The 27,656-nt window shown below is 39.8% G+C and overlaps 1 non-coding gene across 1 annotated transcript; it reads right to left on the bottom strand.

The window, feature by feature from the left end:
* Nucleotides 1-3,850: 3,850 nt before the first annotated feature.
* Nucleotides 3,851-3,957, bottom strand: LOC138835163 (U6 spliceosomal RNA). Its single transcript, XR_011374480.1, has one exon. It is a non-coding gene; the product is annotated as a U6 spliceosomal RNA (small nuclear RNA).
* Nucleotides 3,958-27,656: the final 23,699 nt, after the last annotated feature.

Raw genomic sequence — 27,656 nt, 5'->3', positions numbered from 1 at the left:
TCTTGTACATTACAACTCTGTACTTGGTTATCCTTCATATCTACTATCTTCTACATTGTGATCTAAATGCCCTAGTGATTCCAGTTTGCTTTACTTTAAAAAAAAATTCTCTCGTAATGTTTGAGGTTGGTGTGTTTGCGTGTGTGTAGTATTACAAAGATCGGAAGACAAAATTTTTGTTCATTTAGATTACATCTTTCTGGTCATTGTAAGTTGTGGCTAATGGGAGAAGTATCTTGCTATTTTAAGGATGAAACAGAACATGTATTTGTGCATGTACCAGAGTTGCTTTAATTGTGTGAATTTGAACACTTATCTTCGAAGTATATCTTGGCTGCTGTTGTGAATAATGTGAATAACAATGAACTACAAATATATTCACGAGTTACCCAGAGAGAAACAATCATGATTGGTGAGTCAGATGATATTTCAACTTTGCATTTTTTTAGAAAATGCATACTAATTTCTACAACGAGAATATGAGCCTGTATTTTGACCAAGAGTGTAGAGAATTTTCTTTTCTTCATACTCTCACCAACATTATTGCCTTTTGAGTTTTATGAAAGTGCATGTTTCTAATAGGTGAAGTAACCCAGACTGGCTTTAGACTCAATTCCTCTTAGTCCAACCTCCAAAATGCTTGGAATTACAAACCTTTACCACCACACCTGGTTCTTTTGGGGTTTTTTTGTAAGAGTTATAATAGTTATGAAGTAGTATCATAGTAATTTTCAATTGCATTTCTCTAATGACTTCTGTTCACTAAGCCAGCAAAGAAATGGTATTAAACACAACTTTGTAAACCCACTGTGATTTTCAGGGCTTTTTGGAAAACAGGCCTATTCAGAACTTTTGTCCATTTTTATTCATGTTACTTGTTAATCTCATCTTTAAGCTCTCTATACAAAATCAATAATTAATTCAAGGTAGTAGAAAGGAAAAAAATTAAGCAACTCATAACATTTTAAAATTTTCAATATCATGATATTGCTTAGATCACTTGAGACTATAAAACTCAATTTAGTTTGACCTTTTACAAGGCTATATTTATTTTATTTTATGTTTATTGCTCTTTCCAAAGCCTGCATGTCTGATTTCCCTTGGTTTCCTTCAGTTTCAAGTAGTTCAGATTTCAAACTGAAGAATAAATGGAAGGAAGCAAACAAAAAAACACTGTTCCTCTCATCCGATGATGCCTCTTCAAGCATGAGGTAAGTTCATCCTTCTAAGTCCCTATGATAGGGTATCAAAAGGAGAATTCATTCTTCTAGGTCTCCCTATCTTTGCAATGTAACTTAAATGATGTAAAACACAATATACTGCTCAGATAAGTTTACGTTTTATCAGTTTTGCACATTTTCATATGCGCTTCAGCTCAGTGCACAACATTTCTTCATTATTCTGTCCCTGATATTTTTACAATATCAAGACAAGATAACCAGTTTGAATTACAGCATGAGAAGTTATCCACCTGGCTTCCTTGAAAGCAGATCACAGTCAATTGATACATTAGTTCTGGTTTCTCTCTACATGTAATGGTTTCTGTAATACATATGGAATTATATTTAGTATTAAAAATTGCTGACCAAATTCAAAGCTTATTCATAGAAACTTAAGTATTTCACCAGTGTCATGCCTCTTAATTCTTAAGATAATATTTGCCGTAATGCTAATGTTATTACCATTATAATGTTGGGAAAAATTGTAATTAAAGGCACTAAGTGCACGGTCCAAAGACACACAATGAGGAAGGAAATCAAAGTTTCCAAAAGTCTTTCAGCAATACAAAAAAGGTAGGTAAAATTTTCCATTCTCTTACACACTCAATTCAATATACATATTGTCCAAGAAATAATACCATAGCAATTGTTGCCAAGGGTGTTTGTTTTCTGCCACATTTTGTCTTCAACACAGACTGTGTTGGTGACATTGGGTTATCATGCACAGAGATGAGCTTATAAATTGAGGTCCAAAGAGAGCCAAATTTCTTCTGTTCCACATTTCCAGTTTCCTTTTTAAAAAGTAGTAAAATTTTTAAATATCATCACGTACTGTCTTTTAAGACTCCAAAAACGAAATAAATTCACATATAATCACTCCAAAATGCTTTAAATGTAGATGATAAAACAAGCACTCATGAAGTAAATTTTCTTCTACATTTAATATGTTTCTGAAAGCCTTGTGCTGGTTGGTCACCCTTGTAATCCTGACTACTCAGGATATGTACTCAGAAGGCTGAGTTCTGTGGATAACATTTGGAAACCAATCAGAGCAAAAAATCATGACATTATTTTTCAAAATTTTTAATGAACTAGAAAAGAGCATGAATGGAGATGTAGCTAATATACTAGCTCACCAAACTAGAGGGGAAAGGCCTAGCAAGACCTTAAAGCCCTAAGTTCAAACTCTGAGCACGCCAACATGCAGGCACACACACATACACACACTCACACACTTATTCACGTCAGTGTTTTGCATTAATTTCTTAGTTAATGATATTATATGGGTATAATAGGGGAAATAAACTTTTCCATCTCAGAACATTTTTATATGTATTTTATTGTTAAAATACCATACAGAGGGGTTTCATTTACATGAGCAAGGTAATGAGTCCATTTCCTCTCAGGCATTGTTACCTCCTCCTTTGTTTTTTCACCCACCATCCCTTCCTCACACCTCTACAAGTACACTCCCCCCCAACCCCACCTAAATTGTAAAGTTCAACTTTCGTTTGGGTTTTTTTTTGGGGGGGGGGTCTGGTTGTGGGGCCTGAACTCTGGGCCTGGGCGCTGTCCCTCAGCTCTTCAGCTCAAGGCTAGCACTCTACCACTTGAGCCATAGCTCCACTTCCGGCTTTTTTCTTTTTGCTTATGTGGTGCTGAGGAATCGAACCCAGGGCCTCTGGCTTGCAAGGCAAGCGCTCTACCACTGAGCCACCTTCTCAGCCCCCTAAAGTTCAACTTTCAACATAGTGTCTTGTGCATCTCATTGTCACAATGGGTGGACCAGTATTCCTAGTTAACCATTTTGTTTCTTCTTTCCCCTCCCCAATTAGCTAAGTGTATATACAAGATTCAGGTGCACCAAAATCAAATACAGTGAAAACAGAGGTTATACTGTGGGCGAGGAACATATAAAGAAACAATAAAATACATCGTACATTATAAATACGTTTGAAATAATAGCAAGCAAGAAAAAACCCACTTGTGTACTTACTTTGGGGGTCATTTCATTTAACATCATCTTATCTGGTCATATGCACATAGCTTTTGACCTTTTCTGCTTATCTCAAACATATATTATTTATTGCAAATAAGGGAAACCATGGGACCTATGTTTCTTTGGACTTGGCTTACTTCACTAATATAATTTTTTCCAAGCCTTTCCATTTCCTAACAAATTGGGCAATGTCATTCTTTCAGATGGAGGTATAGAATTCCTATTCTCACACACACACACACACACACACACACACACACACACACACACACACACACACACACAATGGAAATCAATCTATCTATCTATTTATCTATCTATAACATTTTCTTGATCCATTCATGTACTGAGAGGCATCAATGTTGGTTCCATATTTTAGCTATGGTAAATAATGCTGCAATAAATATAGTAGTGCTAGTAGTTTTAGTATGGTCTTGTTTGTGATCATTTGGGTAAATGCCCAGAAGTAGTATTTGTTGAGTCATAGGGGAGCGCTATGTGGAATCTTTTGAGGAACCTTCATACTCCTTTCCGAAGTAGCTGAACAAGTTTACACTCCCACCCAAGAATGCAGTAGGGTTCAAATCCAGTAGGGTTCCTTTCTGGCCACATCCACTCCAGCGTCTGTTGTAAAAATATGGAACACTTCATGAATTTGCTTGTCATCTTTGCACAGGGGCCATGGTACTCTTCTCTGTATCATTTCAATTTTAGTGTATGTGCTGCCGAATTGAGCACAGAACATTTTTTATATATAAAGTGTAATTGATTTTCTTAAACTAAACAATTCAACAAAAAGTAAGTTCTAAAGAATTGTGAAATTTTAAAACCATGTGTTTCTTATATAAGCACACATTTATGAATAAAGTCAAGATTGGCATGTCAAAAACAATATAATTCCAGATATTTGTTGTTCAAGAGATGTGTAAGAGGAGGAATTCAATTATTCTATACAAGGAACCTCTCATAATGAACATTGAAGCAAGTGTTAAGGTTTGTTAAAAGTTTTAATGTTTTAAATATTTTTAATTTTGGGAATTTGCTTATATATATGCCAAAATTAAGACTGTATGACAGGTCATAAAACTTTTCCATAAAGTATTTAAGATTTATTGTAGCAGCATACACTACTAAGTGTGTACATTTCAGAGTTTATAGAAATTTTACTAATGAGAATTTGCAAATTCTTTGTGTAAAGAAGTAGAGTGAAGAGTTAAGACTTTGTTAATTCCACAGTTTCTGTTAAAACTTTAGGGCTTCCTTACTTTATAGGTTAGCGAGGAACAAATGATGATATAAGCCATATACAGATGAGATGAGCCATAAATAATAATCTTAGTGGGAAACTTTAAAGACTACTCATAGCCTATAAAACTCTTATTGAACATCATAATCTTAGGCAGTTTTAAATGTACAGGATTATGAAAAAATAGTAAAACCTAATATGTAGTATACTTCAAATACTGGAAACACTGGTAATTGTTTCATTTTTCATTTTATTAATCATTAATATTTAATGATTGGTTTTGTTTATTGTAGCATTGTTTTCCTTGTTGTAATATAATACAACTTTTTGTAAGTCGTCATTAGGAGGTACTTTGAGAATGTTACTGGGATGGCCACACCATGTTTTATAGGTGCATATGAATTTACAAAGAACAAAATTAAGAACAAAATATTCATTAAAATTTTTCTCAAGTAGAGTCTGAATCAGGAGTGTTAAGTGTCCACAGCTAAAATCTTAGCCCTAGGCTGAAGCAGCCGTCTTACAGAGTTGAGGTCACAAAAGTGAGAGACAGTGATTTTTTGTGTTTTGATTTTGTTTTTGTTGGTCGTGGGGCTTGAAATCTTGGGCCTGGGTGCTTTCCCTTAGCTCTTTAGTTCAAGGCTAGTGCTACCACTTGAGCCACAGGACCACCTTTGTCTTTTTGTACTGATGTGGTACTGAGGAATCAAACCCAGGGCCTCATTCATTCTAGGCACGCACTCTACCACTGAAACCCTTCCCAGTTCCTGAGAAAGTGTATTTTAAAAAGTCATCTAAACAACATTTGTTTTCTGCTTTGGCTTATATAATGATATACATGAATATCTTTTTATATTTTTGTGAATTTTCATACTTCTAAATTTATATTAATTTCAGCCACTTTATCCTTTTCAAAGTCATGAAATATCTCTAAGAATTTGTTTCTGTAAAGACTGTTTTTGCATTTATAATTTCTTCTGAGTCACTTTTATTTTTTTCAAAATCATTTTATATTGACGGGTTTTCACACATCAAATGCCTTCAAATGTATATATGTATTAAGGTTTGTATCCTGTCAATAAATGTGTAGAACACAATTATACCACTGACAAAAGATGATTTGCACTTCATTTATGTGCTTTTGGACTTGGGGAGTGACTTTAGGTGTGTCAACACAAGTAGAATCAGCATGAAACAAGCCAGCATTTCTTCATTTAAGATATAAGGAAAGGCTACAGGTTGATCCATTGTAACAATAGGATGTACAAGACACTCTATCAGAGGGGGATGGAGGGAGGAGTTGAGGTGGTGTAAAGGGAAGGGATGGTAGAGGAAAAACAGGAGGGGTTAACAATGCTCAATAAGAAATGTTCTCATTTCCTTACTTGTGTAACTGTAACCCCTCTGTACAGTATCTTTACAATAAAAGTATATATTAAAAAGATACAAGGAAAATCTCTGTACTTATGGGAAGTTATATTTGTCATTCAATATCAGCAAGGTATGGTTTTTAGGATAACAGGCATATTAAAATTTTGCATACTCAAATTCTCTACAAAAATAAATATATTATTTACATTAGAAACTGCCCACAATCTAGTGCAGTGTAATTGCTATGAGAAATTTTACCGCATTCTAGGTTTGTAATGGAAAGTAAATGTATATGCAATATCAACAGATATGAATTTTTTCAGATAATTTTTGTCTGCATTTTGTGGATGGAATTGGGAAAGCAATTTTAAAAAGCACAAATTTCATCACCAAGAGCTGTCCGCAAAACGTAACAAGTTTCTAATACAGCAAAATTGAATGGTTTGGAACTCCAAGAAGTACTTGAATTGACACATTATCAGAAAGTGTAACCAGGTAAGCACTATTGTTTTTAAATTTTTTGGGGGGTCCGGTCGTGGGCCAGAACTTTGGGCCTGGGAGCTGTCCCTCAGCTCTTCAGCTCAAGGTTAGCACTCTACCACTTGAGCCACAGAGCCACTTCTGGTTTTTTTTCCTGCTTATGTGGTGTTGAGGCATCGAACCCAGGGCCTCATGCATGCAAGGCAATCGCTCTACCACTAAGCCACATTCCCAGCCCCTAGGCAAGCACTTTTTTTTTTAATTGTATTTTATTTTATTTGAGAACATACTGTACAGGGGGGCTACAATTACATGGGCACGATAATGCATACATTTCTTACCAAGCATTGCAGCCTCCTCCTTTGTTTACCTTCACTTCCCTTCCCCGCCTCCCCCCTCCCCCCACCCAATTTTACCCCCCTCCCCCCCCAATTATACCCCCCTCCCCCCACACACCGACATTGTAAAGCTGGTTTTGACATGACATTTTGTACTTCTCATTGTTGCAACAGGTCCACCTGAATCCTTAAACGAATTGTTTGTCCCCATCTCCTCCACATGTTATACTGACATCAAATATAGTGAAAGCGGGGGTTACACTGTGGGGGAGGGACATACAAAGCAACAAAGAAATAATCTTATAAATGCGTTAGAAACACATGCATGAAAGAAACGAAAACATTAAAATACATATTTAAGGGTTCATTTTCCTAATATCACATTATCTGACCTTTTCCGCTTGACGCATACCTATACTAGATATTGCAAATAAGGGAAACCATGGGACCTATGCTTCTTTGGGCCTGGCTTACTTCACTTAATATAATTTTTTCCAAACCTTTCCATTTCCTAACAAATGGGGAAATGTCATTCTTTCTGATGGAGGCATAGAATTCCATTGTGTATATATACCACATTTTCTTGATCCATTCATCTACTGAGGGGCATCTGGGTTGGTTCCATATCTTAGCTATGGTAAATAATGCTGCAATAAACATAGTTGTGCTGGTAGCTTTAGTGTGGTCTTGTTTGTATACATTTGGGTAAATGCCCAAAAGTGGGATTGCTGGATCATAGGGGAGATCTATGTGAAGTCTTCTGAGGAACCTCCATACTGCTTTCCAAAGTGGTTGAACAAGTTTACATTCCCACCAACAATGAAGTAAGGTTCCTTTCTGTCCACATCCCCTCCAGCATCTGTTTCCTCAACGGAAAGAACACTGCTGGAGGAATATCTATACCAAATTTCAAACTCTACTATAAAGCCATAGTAATCAAAACAGCTTGGTATTGGCATAAGAACAGACCTCAGGACCAATGGAATAGAATTGAAAACACAGAAATGAACCTACAGACCTATAGCCATCTAATCTTCGATAAGGAAGCTAAAACAATAGAATGGAAGAAAGACAGCCTCTTCAGTAAATGGTGCTGGCAAAATTGGTTAACTACATGTAGAAAACTAAAGCTAGATCCTTATATATCACCCTGCACCAGAATCAACTCCAAATGGATCAAAGACCTTGAACTCAAAGCAGACACTCTGAAAACATTACAGGATGGAATAGGAGAAACCCTAGGTCTCCTTGGCTCAGGTCGAAATTTTCTGAATAGGGACCTGGAAGCACAACAAATCAAAGAAAGGTTGGACAAATGGGATTGCATAAGATTGCAGAGCTTCTGCAGGGCAAATGACATAGCTGGCAAGATCAATAGAAAGCCCACCGATTGGGAGAAGATCTTTACTAGCCATACAACGGACAAGGGTCTCATATCTAAAATATACTTGGAACTCAAAAAATTAAACCACCCAACAACAAATCCTCAAAGAATCAACTGCCCAATAAATAAGTGGGCGAAAGACTTAAAGAGAAGCTTCTCTGAAGAAGAAACAAGGATGGCCAATAGACACATGAAGAAATCTTCAACATCCCTAGCCATAAAAGAAATGCAAATCAAAACAACATTGAGATATCACCTCACTCCAGTTAGAACAGCAAAAATCAAGAACTCTAGGCAAGCACTTTTAAGAAATGCAGCTACAAGATTTCTCATTGAGTGCTTTCATAACACTTTGTGAAATACAAGTCAGAACCTCATTGGAGACTAGACAGTTTTCCCTCACCTTTCTGTCAAGCTCAGTTATTATCAATCAACATATAGCTAATCTTGAATAATCCTCTAATAAGAAAATGTTGATGGAGTGTTTATATGCAGAAAAGCTCGGAACGCTAACTTTTTCCAATTGGCCTGAATGGTTGACCCCCACCCTATTATCCCAAGTCCATACGGACTCCAGGCATAATTCCAGGTATGTGTGAACTACTTTGATGTGCAGGTAGGGCAATCCACCTAGGCCCAGTTGTAAACATCCCATCTCAGACCCAACTGAAAGTCCTCCATCTTTCTTGACCTAGGGGCTTTTCATTAACCTCTACCTGCTTGATCAGATCTCCTATAAAACACTGATCCTGTGCCAGCTACCTCACACAACCTCAATCCTGCTGGAAGGGCTGTGCCCCTGGCTGTTCCTCAATAAAGAGTCCTTTCTGTTGGTGATCAAGTCAGGCCTATTCCTTTTCCATTCTCCTCCATTTTCCTAACATATGGTGCTGACACCCAGGAGATAAAACGCACCAGGAGTAAGTAGGTGCCCTCTGCCAAGGGGCCACCCACCTCCTTGCCACCTCTCACGGAGCCTTTCTGCTACCTTCCTCCTCCTTCCAAGGCTTTTCTTCATCAGAAGCACAGAGCCCTCTGAGCTTACTTTGGGCTAAACAGACACCTGAAAAACCTCCCAGCCTTTGCTTTTGTAAGCAGTGCAAGCAGTGGATGGCCACGCTGTTGTGGCTTGAGGTATTATTGCCCCGGTGCGTAAGCTCAGAAAAAGCCTTATCTCTTCCCCTATTCTCTAACCTTTACCCTGTCCCTGGACTCTGATCTCCAGGCAGGTGGCTCTTCACTGTTTGACTGACTTCACCCAATACCTAAAAGCCTTCAGGACAAGGTAACTAGCCCGGTCTGTGGTGTAGGCACCTGACATGGACCCCAGGAGGGCAGGACTCCCTCCCTTCCTTCTTGTCTGTGGGGTACAGAGACTCCAGAAGTCTCTTCTTTCCTTATACCCTGATACCCTTTAATTAGGACCTTTGGGGATGCCCTCTCTTAATTATTGGGATCCATCCGTCTGGCTTCCCAAAGCACCAGCGGTGCCTGGAGCATCAGGACAGGATCCATAGTCCTACCAAAATTTCCAAATTGTCTCCCAAAGACACCCCATTGGCATGCCTGCTGTCTAAACTTAAGACTTTGGGCTGACTGATTTACAGTCATAAAAAAACAAAACTGACTTGTTTTTATTCCAAAATCTGGTCTCATTACCATGGCACTGCTGACCTAAATTCAGAACCTTAGGTTTTACTCTTGCTGATTTAAACAATTCTCCAATGAAACTGGGAGGAGTCTGAGGTCCCCTAAACCTAAGCCCTCCTCAAGCTCTGCTCCAGAAAATACTCACTTTGCTTGTTCTGTTCGGTCCACCAAGTCCTTCTCTGACCTCCACTCCAGAGGGCTCCCTCTCCACTCTCCTGCCTTGCTCACCAAGCCCTTCTCTGCCAGGAGCCACCCAATGTTTCCTCTAAAAAAGTAACTCCTTATCTTGTAGCAACTCAATCTGTCTCTCTCCCCCTCTCCATTTGCCTCTATCTCTCTTTTCTTTGATGACCTCCATCACAAAAGAACCTTTTCTCCTTCCTTGCTCTTCTAACTACACTCTTGGTATTTGCAGTTGGTCCATATTCTCTAGGCTAAAACTGTATCTGTTTCAAGCAAACTCCTTTTGCTGACTCCAGTCTCTGTGCCTGCCTGTCTGCATGCTTGTGTAGCTGACACAAGGTGGGGGTGGGCATAGGCCTCCAAAGGTAAAACAACAAGCTATGAGTCCTGTTAAAAATCGTTCTAAACAAACCCCTCCATACTTATACATTTCTCAACCCTCTTCTATGGCTAATACACCTTCTTCCCTTCCAGACCATAATTAAATGGTCCTCTGGTCTGGACATTTCGTTAATCTGTTATTGACTGAGGCTGGCTGACAAACACACTGAGGACAGCCTCTGTCTTTTGCTGCTCTCTCCCTTTACCACCCTGAAATCCCATAATAGAAACACGTCAATCCTTCTTCTCTTAGGGACTTAGACAATAATACAGTCCTTTCCTCTTTCCTGAGTCCACTCACTTCAAAATCAAGATTCTTAATTTCTCCTCTAAGTGGCTACCGAAGAAAAATCCCTCCCTCTCACCTCTTCCAATAACTTTATCCAATTATTCAAACTACCTTTTCAGTAACTTCATTATGCCACATCCTCCCTTTAAATATCTGCAGGTTAAAAGTGCTATCTTTTCCCCTTACAAACCTGTTCAACCACCTCCTCCCCCAATTCTCTCTACATGCCTTGGAAGCTGAACCTAGCAAGAGACAAAGACCACATGATGGGTTTTCCTTCAACCCCCACACTTCCACCAACCTATCTCCTCTCTACTCTTCACTGTTCTAATGGTTAAAATGTTCAATTTAAAATACTAAACCACCTCATCACCAAAATTGATTTAAAGGGTTCCTTCTCTTGTTGTCAATGTTTGTTTAAAGGTGGAAATTCTGTTTGTCAAAATTTGCCTTGCATTTTGTTTGGTATTGCCTTGAACACATGGTTTTTTATCATATTGGTCAAAACAATATCACTTTGCCATTGGAATTCCAAAAAATCTTATAGCCGATTTTCATTTTTTTAAAAACCTACGCGCCTTAAAACGTTTGTTTAAGTGTGTGTGTGTGTGTGTGTGAGAGAGAGAGAGAGAGAGAGAGAGAGAGACAGAGACAGAGACAGAGACAGACAGAGAGAGAGAGACAGAGAGCACGTTCAACATAATCTCATTATAATACATAAAAACTGTGTAAATATTATCTTCTTATAATTCTTGGTAGTGATATTTCTCAACAAATGTGCTGTTTGTTATAAGAAAACATCTTTTTCCAGGGTAGTAGTAAAAGTAGTGAGACCCAGTTCAGCTCCTAGCCAGCTGTGAGGATAAACACCGGTAAGGAGGTAAGAATTTTCTAAAAATGTTTGTTCCACATATTTGTTTCTGTCAGAAAATTTGAGTATGTAGAAGATGGTATGAATATGCCTTAAAAGACAGTTTATGAGTAAAAGTTTGTATGTAATTGTTGGCTGTAATTTACATTAAAACTATCATGTCATTCTCTATGTCCATCTAAAGTCAAGTGTCTTAACCAATCTTTGTATAAATTTGTAAGCAACAAAGCAGGAGATCTGACAATTCATCCGAGGGACAGATTCTGGCCAAGATCTTGCTTGGACTATCCTACCTCCACCATGGTAGATTGGACTTCTGACTGACTCCATCACACACAGCTGATTCTTGGTAAAAGACTGCTTTAGATTTACAAAAACTAAGACTCCTGGAAAACTCTCTGGAAACCTTTCCAAGCCTGACCTGAGAAAGCCAGCTGCATTGTTATGGTGTTAAAACATGTGTAGGCCAGGACAGCCTCTTGTAAAATTGGTTATCAGGTTTTCCAGGCATCCAAGCTGTGCTCAAACTCTCATCCCATCAATTGAGTTTTGTCATTGTAGAGTTCTGGCAAGTATTTGTTGATCAATTCTTGACAGGATGCATGTAAGCTCTACTTGTTCCTATTAATTTCTGGTTGCTTTAATTGGAAATAATAAAAGATTTTTTTGTGGCAAATATTGCAGTTCAAAGCCAGCCTGGGCAGAAAAATCCCTCTGAGACTCTATAATCAGCAAAGAGCCAGGCTGGAAGCAGGCTCAAAAATTAACGAGCCAACGGCTAAAAGTGAGCTTGTGACTCAAAGTGCTAGCTTTGTGCTGAAGTGCTCAGGGAATTCCCTCAGGCCTTGAGTCCAAAGCCTATATCTAAGCCACAAGCACCTACACGTCCAGGACAAGGTGGAAAAGAATAAGAGGAGATGATGTCACATCAGCCACTTCGTGCCTACCTTTTCAATATTAACCAGAGCCAAGCGGTCAATAGACACAAGTTGAGAAGCTTGTCCATTTACTGTCTGTATCTGTCTAACTTCTAACTGGACAGGAATTTACATTCTTGCCTTTGTTACCTGCTATTGATAGGAAATGATCAAGGTCTCACACCAGGCCCTTAACTTCTCCAATCCAGGCCTAACTTCTGACTGGTTATGGGCTCATGATACAAATGGAACATTTATGGCTTGTGCCCCGGGTTTGTTTTACTGTGTCACTCATATGAACTAGTCCTGCCACCTTGTCAGCCTTTTGACTGATCTCATCATTTTCAAGTTTCTCTCTAACAGGATAACAGTCCTCATTCAGGATCTGGGACCAAGTCAAGGCCATCCTATTACTGCAGGCAACCAGAGGCTTTGCTGACACTGCCCTGGATCCAACACAGACCTGAAAGACCCCAGCCCCAGTGACTCCTTTAAACCCTCATGCCAGCAGGAAATAGCCAGAAAAGACCATGGTGCCCCTCCACATTTTATACTCCTTCAGGGTTACAAATGATGGGAATCTGCTTTGTTCTCATAACTCCATGATACTCCCACTCATCACAATTCTTTTTATGTCTCAAAGACCCTATATGAAGAACTTGCCTCTCACCTCTTGGCCCTAACATTCTATCAAGATGGAATATGATGAATTGACCCCGACCCTAAATCCCGGGTATTTGTGAACTCCTTTGAATTACAGGAAGGGCAATCCACCTAAGCCCAGCTGTACACATCCCATTGTGGTCCCAACTGAAAGGCCCCCACCTTTCTTGACCTAGGAGCTTTTCATTAACCTCTACCTCCTTGCTCAGATCTTTTATAAAAACCCTGATCCTGTCCCAGCTCCCTCACACAACCTCCAAACCCACTGGAAAGGCTGTGCCCCTCACTCTTCATCAATAAACAGTCCTTGTTTGTTGATGATCAAGTCCATCCTATTCCTTTTCCACTCGCCTCCATTTTCCTAACAAGGACCATCTGTATTCTATGGCCCAGAAGTGAGAAAATTAGGTAAGCATATATGTAATTTTGATTCTACCCACATCAGTTATCTATCCAGACCTGTATCAAAGTGAGAGGATTTTAAAAGAATTTAGTGATTTAAAAGTTAAAATTAAATGTAGAATGAAATTAGTTCCAATGCATTACTTTAAGATATTTAGAAACAACTGAGCAACCTAAAGGTCAATAAGACTTTTTTATTGGAAGGGAAGGAATAGTGTTATTTGGTTCTGTATATTCTAAGTAATTTGCAAAACGAATTTACAAAATAAAATTTACATTTGCAGTAGATTTGACACTTATTAATTTTTGTATATTGAAAGGAGCACAAGCCTCAAGAATATGTCGATGCAATCCTCTAATTTATCTCTAAATGCTTATGCTTCTGGTCTCAATATTAAAACTTCAAAAACTTAATTTTTAGCTAGTTGTGCAAAGGGATTTCGTTTCATCATGTCAGTGTTGAAGAGAGTGTACATGTGCATTTCAATGTACAATGCATCTGGATCATTTTCACACTTTCCATTTTTCTTCCTTCACTTACCCCATTCCCATTTTCACTTCAAGTTTCCTATTTATATTCTCAAATATGTACATTGAGGGTTATGACTGTATTAGTCAACCATTTCCATCTCCATTCTTCTGCCCTATTCCCATTAAGCCCAGCTCTCCCTTTTAAAACTTGTTTCAACTTCATGGTATTTTGTTAAATTTCTCTCCCTTTGGCATTTGGCTTTGGGCTTGCCACATTCTCTTCCATGTTTGACCTACATAACTGAAGATATTTCTCCACATTTCTAATCTCTGAATGGCTGAGATAGGTCTCTTTTACTATAACCATTCTGTCCTAAATTCAGAATTGTATTCCTTCTTTGGTAGTCTGCTCATCACAGGGAAAGCTGTAGAACTCAAGGCAAATAGGGTGGAAAAGTGTAGTAGTGGAGGTCATTAGACATTGATGAAGTAAACTATATAACTCATGAGTATAGATGCAAGGGAGGAACTGGGAGAGAATGAGGGAATGGAAGACAGTGTATGAAAGGAAATATACTCATTAACTGACTCACATAATTCGAATCTCTCTGTATATCACCTCTGTTATAACAATTAAAGTCATTTGAAAAAAATTCCTCCATGCAATGTGCTAGCTTAAACTACTTCCTTTGAAGAAAATCTACAGCAGTTAGAACAACAGTTAAATTTATTAGAAAGAAAATACAATATTTAATTTGAAACCGTATCACATCAAATGAGGTTAGGCCAAAAAAAGAAAATAGAGTCAGGAAAATCTTTTTGTTGCTATTAACTGTCTGCAGAGAACTCTGAAGTTGAGCTAAAAGTGGAAATGCTATGAGGTGGCAAGTCCACCCTGACATCTCAGAATGCTGAGAGCTGGCCACAGAAGGGTTAAAACAGACAATTCCTGAGAGAGTTAAGAGACTGGAGTGTCACACTCCTTCCTTAGTGCTGGAAATGCTGAATTTTCAGTGCTGTTGATCTTGAAGGCAAAGGTGATGTGTATATCAGGTCTAGACATTGTCTGGTTGCAGTCTCCTCTCTCAAAACAAGGGAAAAAAGTGTCTCTCACAAACTCTGTTTCGGCTCTGATGGTAATATTAATATAGATGCTTTATTTATTTTCTTGGTCATGGGGCTTGAACTCTAGGCCTCAGTACTGTTCCTGAGGTCTTCAACTCAAGGCTATTGTTTTACCAATTGAGCCATAGCACCACTTCAGTTTCCTGGTGATTAATTTGAGATGAGTGTCTCAATGACTTTCCTGACCCTGCTGGCTTTGAACTGCAATCCTTATATCTTTGCCTCCGGATTAGCTAGGATTATGGGTGTGAGTAACTCGTACCTAGCTAGATGCTTTATTTTTTTTCATGTATCCATGGTTACTTGCTCTATGTAAATTCAAGAAAAAATGTTTGATTGTAGAGACTAAAGGCCCAAGTGCTACTTAGCCTTGGCAACCCAGGTTTCACTATATCTCTCTTTTATATTTATTTTTTTTGCTTTTTTCTGCTTTTTTATTGTGAAAATGCTGTACAGAGGGGTTATAATTATATGGGCAAGATAATGTGTACACTCTTATAAAGCATTGTAGCCTCTTCATTTGTTTCCCCTTCCCATCCTCCCTCCGCCCCCCCCAACCAAACCTCCTCCCAGCCCAAAAAAGTTGTAAAATTCTTTTTCGACATAATGACTTGTGCATCTCATTGTTGCAATAGGTACACTTGTATCCCTATTTAAACGATTTGTTTTTTCCCTTCCTCTACACAAATTATACCAACATCAAATACAGTGAAAGTAGGGGTTATATCATGGGGGAGGGACATACAAAGCAACAAAGAAATAATCTAATAAATGTGTTAGAAACAATTGCATGAAAGAAAAAAAAAACATTTGAATACATATCTTAAGGTTCATTTCCCTAACATCAACTTATCTGGCCTTTTCTGCTTGACTCAGACATATACTATATATTGCAAATAAGGGAAACCATAGGACCTATGTTTCTTTGGGCCTGGCTTACTTCACTTAATATAATTTTTTCCAAGTCTTTCCATTTCCTAACAAATGGGGCAATGTCATTCTTTCTGATGGAGGCATAGAATTCCATTGTGTATATATACCACATTTTCTTGATCCATTCATCTACTGAGGGGCATCTGGGTTGGTTCCCTATTTTAGCTATGGTAAATAATGCTGCAATAAACATAGTCGTGCTGGTACCTTTAGTGTGGTTTTGTTTGTGAACATTTTGGTAAATACCCAAAAGTGAGATTGGTGCTCAAAAGCCTCCACATAGAGCTCCCCTATGACCCAGCAATCTCTTTTTCTTTATATATGTGTTTGTCTGATTTTCTTTGGCTCCAGATTAATATATAACTATGTCGGATTATGGTTAACAACAATTTTCCTCTACAATGGTAAGAGAAATGTCCATTTTAAGAGACATATCAGCAAAGGAAAATTGATCAATAAGAAAAATTGGTTCCCAAATAGAGCATTTGAAGAAAAAACGAAGAGATAATTGGAGAGAAGAGGAAATGAGAGAAAGAGACAGAGAGAAAAAGAGACAAATTAGAAAGAAGGACGTAAAGAAATCTAATAAGCAGGAAACAGAATGAACAGAGAAAACCATAGAAAAATAGTCTTGTAAAGATACCTTAGAATCAGACAGACAGATTTCTAGAAAGGCCACAGATTATATTATCAAACATAGGCTAAGAATCAGGTAAGCTAAGGACCATGGAACAATCCAAAAACTATGTAAGGACAGTAATTTAAGTACACACACCTTTCTCAGTCCCCTACCACATCCAAAATTGTATGGGATCACATTATTTCAGCAACTCTTGTAAAACTTCATTAAGATAGTTCAGTGTTGCTCATGAGGATGTGATCTCTGACAAGGTGCTAGTGAATCTTCACCTTCCAGAAGTCACCTACTTGGTGTCATTGAATCACATAACAAATGTTACCACCTTTTCTCATATCAGAATAAGAAGACACAAATGGAAACAGATCTGCACTCAACTTAGAATATAAGATTTTATAATTACTTAATCTACAAGTCATCTTTATCTGGTTTAGAAACATGTTCCTAAAGCTGAAATTGTTTTTGTCCTTTTCAAGCCTGGACACCCTTAGGGACATAAAATGCAATGTAAAAACATGAGAAATAAAAAAAAAAACCTCACCAGAGATCCTTTCATTCTTTCTTGATGTTGACAATGATCAGAAGATTCTGGAAGCATGGCTGGGAGATTGGCAAATGAGGTAGTCAGGAAAGAACCTCTGTGATTTAGCCCCAGATTTTCCTGTTGAAAATATTCTAAATGAACTGAAAAATCATAAAGCCTTCTGGGGAAAAGAATTTTTTCTGTGTCAAGTAGAGCATTAAACTCTTCACTAAAGGTGAATCCACAATCTATTAGTTGGTAGATAGGCTAAAAGCAATTAATTTCTAGGTTAATATACATATAGGATTTTTAAAAATAATGTTCCCACAAAATAAATGAATAATTGAAAGAAAAAACACATCCCAACTTTAGTACAATTAGTTATTACTGAAATACACTTAGGGATGTATGAAGTACATTTTATTAATGCAAAACTATCCTAAGGACTCAATTTAGAATTTGTGCTCTACCTCATTCATCAACAAAATTAATAACCATAGAACAATGTATGTGAATATTCCATATCTGTTCACCAAACTCATACAGGAAAAATGCATCCAATAGATATTTCTTGTTATAATTTCAATTATGGTTGTCAAGTATACAAATATTTTTCTGTATACAAATACTCAGAACAACCTTGTGCAATGCTGCGCAATTTGCCATTTAACCTGCTTTGTCCAAATGGACATCAGTAAAAAAGATATAAACACCAGTTTGAGAAGTCCCTCACTTTCCTAAACATTGATATGAAAAACTATGGCGATCTTGCTGGATATACACGATTTAATAAAGACACACCTTAAAATACTAGTAATCGGAGTGACACAATGCCAATTAGCCACCTACATCCAAGGAAGGAGAACACTAAAGTCTAATATGTTACTTAAACAATACTAGCACAAAATACTAAGGTGAGGACACCCCAGAATCTAGATACATAAAAATTAAAACAAATAAATAGCTTTGTCATTTTATATTTTCAGTTGTTTTATTACACAGGAAAAGCTATTATCCACAATTCTGTATATTTTAAAATACAATATTGTGGAATGGAAACTCATAATATAAAATTAAATGAACTTTACATTGACATTTACCAAAACTGAAAATCTACTCTGTACACATCAGTTAGGTTGTTTGTGTTAGGAAAGACAATATGAATCATTTAAAAGCAATGTTTACACAGTAATATTGGGTTTTTCTACATCACCACGATGTTTCTTCAAAAAATTTAGAAAGAGGGCTGGGAAAGTGGCTCAGTTTTAGAGTGCTGGCCTTGCATGCATGAGGCCTTGGGTTTGATTCCTTTGCGCCACATTAGCAGAAAAAGCCAGAAGTGGTACTGTGTCTCAAGTGGTAGAGCACTAGCCTAGAACTGAACAGCTGAGAGATAGCCCCCTGACCCACAATTCCGGCCCAATACTGGCAAAAAAGAAAATAAAAACAGAAAAATAATTTAAAAGAATTTATTGTAAGCTGTGTCTATATTCATAATGCTTGAGGTCAGGAGTATTATAGATTTCAAGGTGGGATATTTTATTTTTGCTTTGTGATTTGGACTATTTTCATATATACTAGTGATTGAACATACCTCCTTAAAATTTCAAAATTTTCTATTTCAGATTATTTTATTAAAATATAATCTTTATTTAAAAGATGGCATTGTAACTGGGCTATGGTTGCTTAATCCAAGTTACCCAAATGTCTGAGACCTTAGGATCATAGATTGAAGACAGCTGTGGGAGGAATGTCTGGGAGACTCTGATCTCCAATAAATTACCAAAAATAGTTGCCAGTAGAGATGTGACTTAACTGGTAGAGCATTAGCATTTGGCAAAAGAAGCTCATGGTCAGTGCCCAGGCATTAAATTTAAGAAGGAGGACTAGCACAGAAAAAGTGGCATTGGATTGTATTAAAATATATTTTACCAATTGTTTCAGAATACGTGTTTAGGAAGTCTCATTTTAAATGGTGTAAAGCAGGCTCATTATTATACTGGAGAAATTGGCATTTGTCCATAACAAATAAACCAAGTGGAGTGTAACCCTGTTAGTAACAATTTAAAAGTTGCAAACACAAAAGGAAGTGCAGAAGATAAAAATTGTTTGAACATGTTTCTATAAGATATTTGAAAGGAGTGCTTATGCTTCACTGACGTCAATTCCCAAAAGGAATTTCCAAAGTGAAATACTTCTTTGAGCAGATTGTGACAAGAAGGATAACATTAGGTAAAACTTCAGAATATGTAAAACACATACAACCTTGAGCAAAATACATTACTTCAAATTTTCTTCAGTAACTTTTTATAAGACCAGAGATCCCTGACCAACACCTCCAGAACAAGCAGGAAAAACCAACATAATAGATCTAGCATTAATTCTCGGGTCTTCATCTGGCCCACAAAAGATGGACGGAGTCCAAGGAAAGGTAACTGTGGCCGCTAGCCCATTCCCCAGCCTCCCTTAGCAGCGGGGAGTCAACGCAAGCAGGAAAACTCATTTATTAACACAGTACAAGTAGTTTTTAAAGCAAAAATGAGCAGCTGGCATTGGAGGGGAGGAAGAGGAACCAATCACTGTCAAGGTCATACCCTATCATGCACCTAAGCTTCCATGGGCTGGTTACGCACAGAACATACAGCAAATTGGGCTCTGCCCACTCAATTCCTTCTCAGCACCATCTTTGCTACCCATGTGCTCTACAGATTCTGCCTTTTTTGTTTTAATGGCAGACCCACCTCCCAGTTAGTTATCTTTTCCCCTCCTTTGTCAAGGTTATTTTAACAGGATTACATTGATAAGGATAGCATTGGCCACTCAGGAGGTTCAAGGCAAGTCTGGGGGTCGAGGTTTGCCAGACAAGGATAGGGAGGGCCCTTGTTCATGATCCAAGAGCCCATCCTAGTTATCTCACATCCTTACCTAGAACAATAATAAACATCAGTCTCACCACCGTTAGAAATGCCTGAAGCAGTTCAATTAATTCCTGGGCACATATAAAAGTCAGTATCTTGTAAGGTTGTTCTCTTCAGAACATAGGAGCAGCCTGGGTATTGGGAGTTCCACACATGCAGCATGGTGAATCCTCGTGGGCTCCCACACTCAGGCCATTCTACTATATTCCAGAAAAACACGGAACATTTAAAACAAACTGAAGACATAGCAAACCAATCCTGGGCACATGGTGTCTTTAAAATGAGCCAGTTCCTTGTACATGCCTTTAACCGAGCACAGGGTCAAGATGTCCTTTGAGCTTTACTGTCAGCTCCCAATGGCTCCCAACATCTCCCCTGTCTTTGTTTAAAGAAGCGAACCCCCCTGTATTAGGTTGGGTGGATCACATTGTCTGCCTTACCCGTCATCGGGAACTTCTTCAGAGTGAAGCGAAAGGCCCTGTCTTACGTTGGTCAGACTGACACCCCCTCTTACCCATCTCTGGCCGTGATTCCTCTCGGGGGAAATTCATTCACTTGGAGCTTGATCTTATGTAAATGTTTGGCTAAGCTCATAAGAGTTTTGCAGTGCACGTATCATGCAAGGAAAGCATAGAAAAACCATCAGCAAATGCATTACCAGGCCAAGCAATGTCATTAGCAGTCCTTTAACATTAGTCAAGGATGGAATAGCAGTCTGGCTCTTCAGAATCCAGAGGTGGGGCCTGTTCTAATCTGGCTATTTGCCTGTGGGGTTGAAAAAGATCTAAAGACAAGATATTTGATGATTTCTGCATTGCCACCACTAATCACTGCCCAGGTCACCCGTTGAGGTTGATGCAGATTCCGTAGGGCCATATCCGAGACTGGGAGAGTCAGGAGAGCCAACAGCTGGAGTATCACCATCTGCAATTGTTAGAGAACACAAGAGATTCTCAAGGTCTGGTTGCCCTTGGGGATGGTTAGTAATTATCTTTCTGGCTTTCCTCTTTTAAATACAAGCCTTGGCCACCATAGCCCTTTTTCTTTCCTTGTTAGTTAGTTTATCCTTGGGTATCCTCCTGTACAGAGGAAATGGGTAAAACCTTAAGGTTCCTGGCAGGGATCCAAATGAGGACTGTCTCCCCTTTGGGAAAAACACATCCAAATCTCCTGCCCATGGCGTGGTCAGGACCTCTCCATTGTTGTGTCAGGGGGTCCTTCCACCTGACTTTCAGATGGGGCTTAGGGTTTAGTTGTTCCCAGTGCTTCTGAAATCTGGATTCAGTTGCCCCTTTTGAAAAATTGAAAATATTAATGGTAAACAAATCTATCTGTATCTGTATATGGGGGCTAACTCCCCTTATTTGTTTTAATAATTGATCCTTAAGACACTGGTGATTTCTTTCTATAATTGCTTGGCCTTGGGGAATATAGGAAATTCCTGTAGTATGATTAATATGCCATTTGTCAAAAAATCTGACATTGCTTTACTAACAAAACAGTGTCCATTATCGGTTTTAACTTGTGCTGGTAGACCCAAGGTGGCAAAGCATTGAAGAAAATGTGCTTATGAATATTTAGTTATTTCTCCTGTATGTGCTGTGGCCCAGCATGCTCCTAAGTAGGTATGTATAGAGACAAATGTATATTTAAACTTACCAAAGGCTAGGAAATTAGTAACATCCCTTTGCCAGAGGACATTAGGTTTAAGGCCTCTGGGATTTAACCCTGGTGGTTGTAATGGGGATACTTTTAAGAAGGGCAGGCATGTTGTACAGGTATGTACTATCCGTTTTATGTCCTTTACAGGAATCTGAGGAAATCTATGCTGAAAACCTCTCCAATTAATGTGGGTTAAATCATGCAAACAGGTAGCCTCTTGTAACTTTAATGGTTGTGGGCCAGTAGCTAACTGGTCTACCAAATTATTGCCTAGGGATAAAAACCCAGGAAATTTTGAATGCTCTCTCAAATGTTGAATATGAATAGGGGGCTCCCCGCTCTTCTAATAGGCTCATAAGGGTAACCATAAGAGGGGAAATAGGGTTTTCATCCAGCTTAATGTGTGCCTGGGGAATACGAGGGAGCAAGTTAATCATATATAGGCTATCAGAATACAAATTAAAGGGCTTTTGAATGTCCCGAAGGGCCATAATTATGGCTAGCATTTCTTTATATTGTGCTGACCCTTACGAAGGCTGAAATCTTTGTTGGCTTGGGGTCTTTTGTTGTTCCTCAAAGTCTGCATACACAGAGCCTGCTTTTCCTTCATCAGTAAAACCATGGAGGGTGCCACGAATAGACGTAGGAGAAAATAGAGATGGTATTTTGAGGGGAAGTCGACATAACATGACAGTCCATTTGGATGGCCCATAATGGCAGTCAATTTGGCCTAGAAACCCCTCCAAGGAGAGAGCAAGACGAGCATTGGCTCGAGCGAGCCACTCAACATCTGCCATTTGAAAAGGAAAAACAATGAAGTGAGGGTCAAGGTCATAATGCCTTTGGGCTTGGGTCCTTCCCTTGACAATAGCATCTGCAAGTTGGTCTGCCTGAGAGTACACCTGAGGTGTGCCCCCAAGGGGAGTGTGAACCCACTCTAATGGCTCCCCTGTTTGAGTTAAAACTGCAGAAATCAATGTAACACCTGAAAACAACCAAAGGGAAAATGGGCTCAAAAATAAAATACCTCATTAGGGAACATTTATCCAGGGCTTTTTGGAACTGCAAAAATATTGCCCAATGGATATCTGTAATTGTAATAACTTCTTGGGGCGTCCTGTCTTTTAGTAGAGCAAATAAGGGCACAAGACTATCTTTAGGGACAGGAACCCATGGTAACAGCCAATTGATTTCCCCTAAAAGACTCTGAAGTTGGGTTAAGGTTAGAGAGGCTAGAATATCCAGCAAAGGCTTAAGGGGTCTGGCCTGAGTCAAGGTAAAGTGGGTTCCAAGCACCTTAACAGGAGGTACCTTTTGAATTTCAGTGAGGGCTATGGTAAACTCCCTCCCCTTTTAAATATGGCAAGAACCTGGGCCAGAAGGCCCTCCAGGCGGCTCAGGCCTTGGTGTCCAAGAATTATATCATCCATGTAGGCATAGGCAAGGGAGGTATCTGAACCCAGAACAGGCCCTAAAAGTGTGGCCAAGTATTGTTGGCAAAAGGCTGGGCTATTGGACATTCCCTGTGGCAGCACCGTTTATTTGAACCTCTGATCAGGCTGGAAAAATTTAAGAGAAGGGATGGAAAAAGGAAACTTCTTGCAGTCATCTGGATGCACGGGGACAGAAAAAAAAAAGCAATCTTTAATATCCATCACAACCAAGGTCTATTCTGAAGGTATAGCAGGAGTCCAGGGCATGCCTCTTGGGAGCGTTCCTCCTAGCTCCATCCTTTCATTTACCTTAAGTAGATATTGGAGCACATGGCAAGCCCCGGAGACTTTTTGAATAACAAATACAGGTGTGTTCTAAGGACTCATAGAAGGGGCTATATGCCCAAAGTTTACTTGTTCCTCCACCAAAGGGTGGATGGCTACAAGTTTAGGTTTGGTCAATGGCCACTGTTCCACCCAGACAGGGCTTCCAGGCTTCCAACTGATGGGAGGTACTCGGGGAACAGTGGCCTTTAGGATTGGGGGTGCACCCAAGCGGTTCCCCTATGTTCTTCTCTGTAATTATGATTTAAAAAATCCTTTTTCTTAACTCCCTCTAGATCCTGTTTAAGCCTTTGTGCTTCTTCCCCATCCAGGATATCATCATAGGAAGCTTGATGGTCCATAATGACCACAGCATCCATTTGTCTTAGCATGTCTTGCCCTAGTAAATTGGCAGTGAGGCTGTTTGCTACTAAAGGGCATATCTTTCCCTGTTCTACATCTGGGTTAGTCCATTTCATAAGGGCAACCATCTCTTTGGATTGGGAGTTGCCCCCTACCCCCAAAATAGGGGGCCCAGGTACAAGCTTCCAATCCAAGGGCACTTCCTCCTCCCTGAGTATGGTTTGATTTCGCCCCGTGTCAATCAAGCAGTGAAACCTCTTTCCTCCTATGAGAATACTTATTTTAGGGCTTAGTCCTTCCACTAGGGGGACGGTCCAATGGGCTTGGGTCGTCCTGCTGCGAGGCTGCCTGTGCCTCGCAGCAGAGGGGGTTACTCCTTGAGTAAACAGGGCTGGAGGATGCCCCTCCCCTAGTTTAAAGGCTTTTCATCTAAATCAAACTTGGATCAACAATCCTTTTTCAAAAGGTATCCCTTCCTGCACCTGGGGCAGGGTGTAGGGGGCGGTTTGGTCCCCCCCCCCGGCCGGTTGGAGGGGGATTGTTGTAAACAGTCCCTCTTAAATTGCCCCTCCTGCCCATAAGAGACCCCTCCCAGATGGTCTTTGGGTCCCTTGGCCCTGGGCTGCCAGCGCCTGGGTAATAGCCTCAGTCATTTCAGATGTGTGAGCATGTAAAGCTAAAGCTAATGATTGGGACTGGTGCTGTTGCTGTCCACATTCTGGGAGGCCACCACCCATCTGCTCAGGGAACTCTTTCTCAATCCTGCACAGGACATGCGGTGGTCTGCATTCATCCCTTCCCAGACCAGCAGCTTTACAAACTGATCTCAGAGGTTCCCTGCTGGTAGCTTGCAGTGAATGCTCTGTTGGACTCATTCTATAAATTCAGCTAGAGGCTCACCAGGTTTTTGCCTCACTCCTGCTATGGGGGTCTCAGTGGGCCCATCATCCAGTTTGTACCATCTGGCAAGTCCTGCCTGCCTCACCTGGTCACAGTATGGGCCAGGTATTGTGGCCTGTTGGACACCAGTGGAGTACCCTTCTCCAGTCCCTGTTAACATGGCATAAGTAAAAGGTATTGCAGGTTGAGGCTGCCAGTTATTCTCCACTCTCACTCTACATTCCTCCTTAAAGAAAGCACACCATTAAATCAACTGAGAACTGGTGAGAACAGCTTTGGCTACATCCAGCGTCCTTATGGACACATGGGTGATAAGCAATGTCATGTAATAGGGTCTGGGCCCAAGGAGAGTTCGGGTCATCCTCCACCACTGCCTTGTAGAGCTCTTTAAGATCCTTAGCTTCCCATGGATATCATTCCAAGGGCCTGTTTGCTCCTGGTGCCAGATTGACCAGATATACTTGGGGATGTAAATCCTGTGGCCTAGGCTCCAGGCCCCCAGGTGGCCCTTCCTTTCCAGGGTAGGCCTCTGAGTAGGTTACTTCCCCAGCCCTCAGCTCCTACATGGATCGTTGGTAGGAGTCCAAGTCTTGCAGGTCCCTCTCGCATGTCCTGTAGGGTGTCTTACCCTATTCCCCCCCACCCAATCGGGGGAATAGGGAGGGAGCCTACGACTATCAGAGGGACCTGAGTCAGAGGGGGTAACTTTCACCCTCGTTTTGACTTCCACTGTGCATGTCTCAGTGCATTCTCCCTCCAATTTGACCCATTCCTTTTCCTTCTCAATTCCCAAGTCCTACTTTACTCCTTCTAGGCCTAATGTTGCCTCCTCCTCCTTCTTCTGTGAGATAGCATTACCCATAGTAAGGGTTTCACTTACCCTGAGAGACTGTTTTGCCTTGACCGGCGTCTTTTCCTTTTGTGCCCTACTTGTGGCGCCAGATGTCGGATATTCGTCTGTCCCACAAAAGACGGACGGGGTCCAAGGAATGGTAAGTCCCCCACTAGCTGGTTCTCCAGCCTCCCTTAGCTCGGGAGACAATCAGACACAGCAAGGAGTCAACTCAAGTGAGGAAACCTCGTTTATTAACACAGAGCAAGCAGTTTTTAAAGCAAAAAAGACCAGGTGGCATGGGAGGGGAGGAAGAGGAACCAATCACTGTCAAGGTCATACCCTATCATGCACCTAAGCTTCCACAGGCTGGTTATGCACAGAACATAAAGCAAATTGGGCTCTGCCCACCAACTCCCTCTCAGTGCCATCTTTGCTGCCCATGTGCTCTACAATTAGTAATTCTATATATGGCACGATCAGGGTTAGTTTGAGAGATCACATGCCAGAAATGATAGTGAGAATAGGATTAAGGATTAGTAAATAGGCAGATACTATCATTTGTGACCGTTACTCCTGTACACCAAACCACAGCCTCATGTCCCCGCTGATAGTCTCTGGCTTATTCTTAAACCCAGTTCTCCTCCACTCCTAAAAGTTGGTCTAAACCTTCCAGCAACACGAAATGATTGAGAATGTTAGAGGAATCTTGTGTTTGGGAAGTAGAACCAATTTTTGCTTAAGGTAAGAAAAGCTAAAAATATTTCCCCCTTCCTGTGACTTTCTGCATCTTCTCATTAGGACTTGTCAGAGTTGACGAGGTCTGTCCTTTGAGGAGGTTAATTCCTTTTCATGGGGTGCCCCCCTTCCAACACTGGTAGGCTTCATTGCTACAAATACAGAAAAAGCACACACTACCATAATATGTACAACTGTCTGTAGTCACAAGGTCGTGTACAATCATGTATGTACTCAATCAAGGAGCACTAAGAAGGCTAACAAGGCAGGAGCAGAAAAGACACACCTGTAGGAGAAACAACACAGAATACCAAAATAAAATTGCAATATAAGAAGACTCCAGGCAGACACACAATTCACAACATCACTAGAATTGTTACCATGCTCATGTTACAGCTGGGCAAAGTGAATAAATTCACATGGGTTAACAACAGAATCTCTTGGTCATGGAGTTTAAACAAAGCTCTTGGCTCTCTTAGTCTGGAGAACCATTCAACTTACTCTCAGAACTTCAGGAGTCATTTTCAGTTGTCTGCATGCACATAGTCTACTGGCAATGCAAACTCATGAACTGCAAATCATTAACCCCAGAAAGGAGTAACACATGGAGTGTAGACTCAGGTCCTACACCCATCTTAGGGTTCTCACCTCACATTATTTCCAGAGCCTGAGATTCCTTCAAGTTACAGTTGTCAAGGTCCCCTGAAGACTGGCTGGGCACCTGCCTCTCTACTCCAACTATGAAGTGCAAAACTGTACTTCATAGCATTTCCAGCAGCAACGAGGGAAAGAAACGAATTTACAGAGTGAAAACAATGGTGGGTGAAGCGGCGCACATTAAGTAGGTTCTGCCACCCCATACTTCCAAAAAAAATCCCAACCTTTTCAAAGCATCTGTGCTTCAATGGACACTACAATTCCCACAATGTGATAGGCTACCCTAGAGGAAGTTGGTCTTACATAGGTTGGACCAGTGTCAGACTCTAAGTTTGAGGAGTTCCTTGATGCATAGGGAAATTTATCTCCTAACTGTGTCAGCTAACATGACTTTCTACTTTAAAATCACCATTTGCCTCTTGAAACATTGTGAGACCAATCAGATAATGGAAATATATTGGGGAGAATTACATAATTTCACATTTTAATTCTTAGTTATGATAATGTAATTGTGGTTATGAGATTACATTGCTTTTGCTTCTGTTTTTGCTTACCAGGTATGATTTGCTGACTGTAAATTGCTCTGTTTTTTTTTCCTTAAAATTTAGAATATCTTCCATCGCATCTTCAAAAGGTTTACTGACACTAAACTGATTCCTTGACCAATTTCACCTGTTCTAATATATACATATATATATATATACATATATATATATATTGAACTCAGTTATTGAACATAATAATTG

The sequence above is a fragment of the Dipodomys merriami genome, unplaced genomic scaffold (assembly GCF_024711535.1).
Source record: "Dipodomys merriami isolate MVZ:Mamm:240054 unplaced genomic scaffold, mDipMer1.0.p SCAF_23, whole genome shotgun sequence".
Lineage (NCBI taxonomy): Eukaryota > Metazoa > Chordata > Mammalia > Rodentia > Heteromyidae > Dipodomys > Dipodomys merriami.
This window is presented reverse-complemented; position numbering and strand designations above follow the sequence as displayed.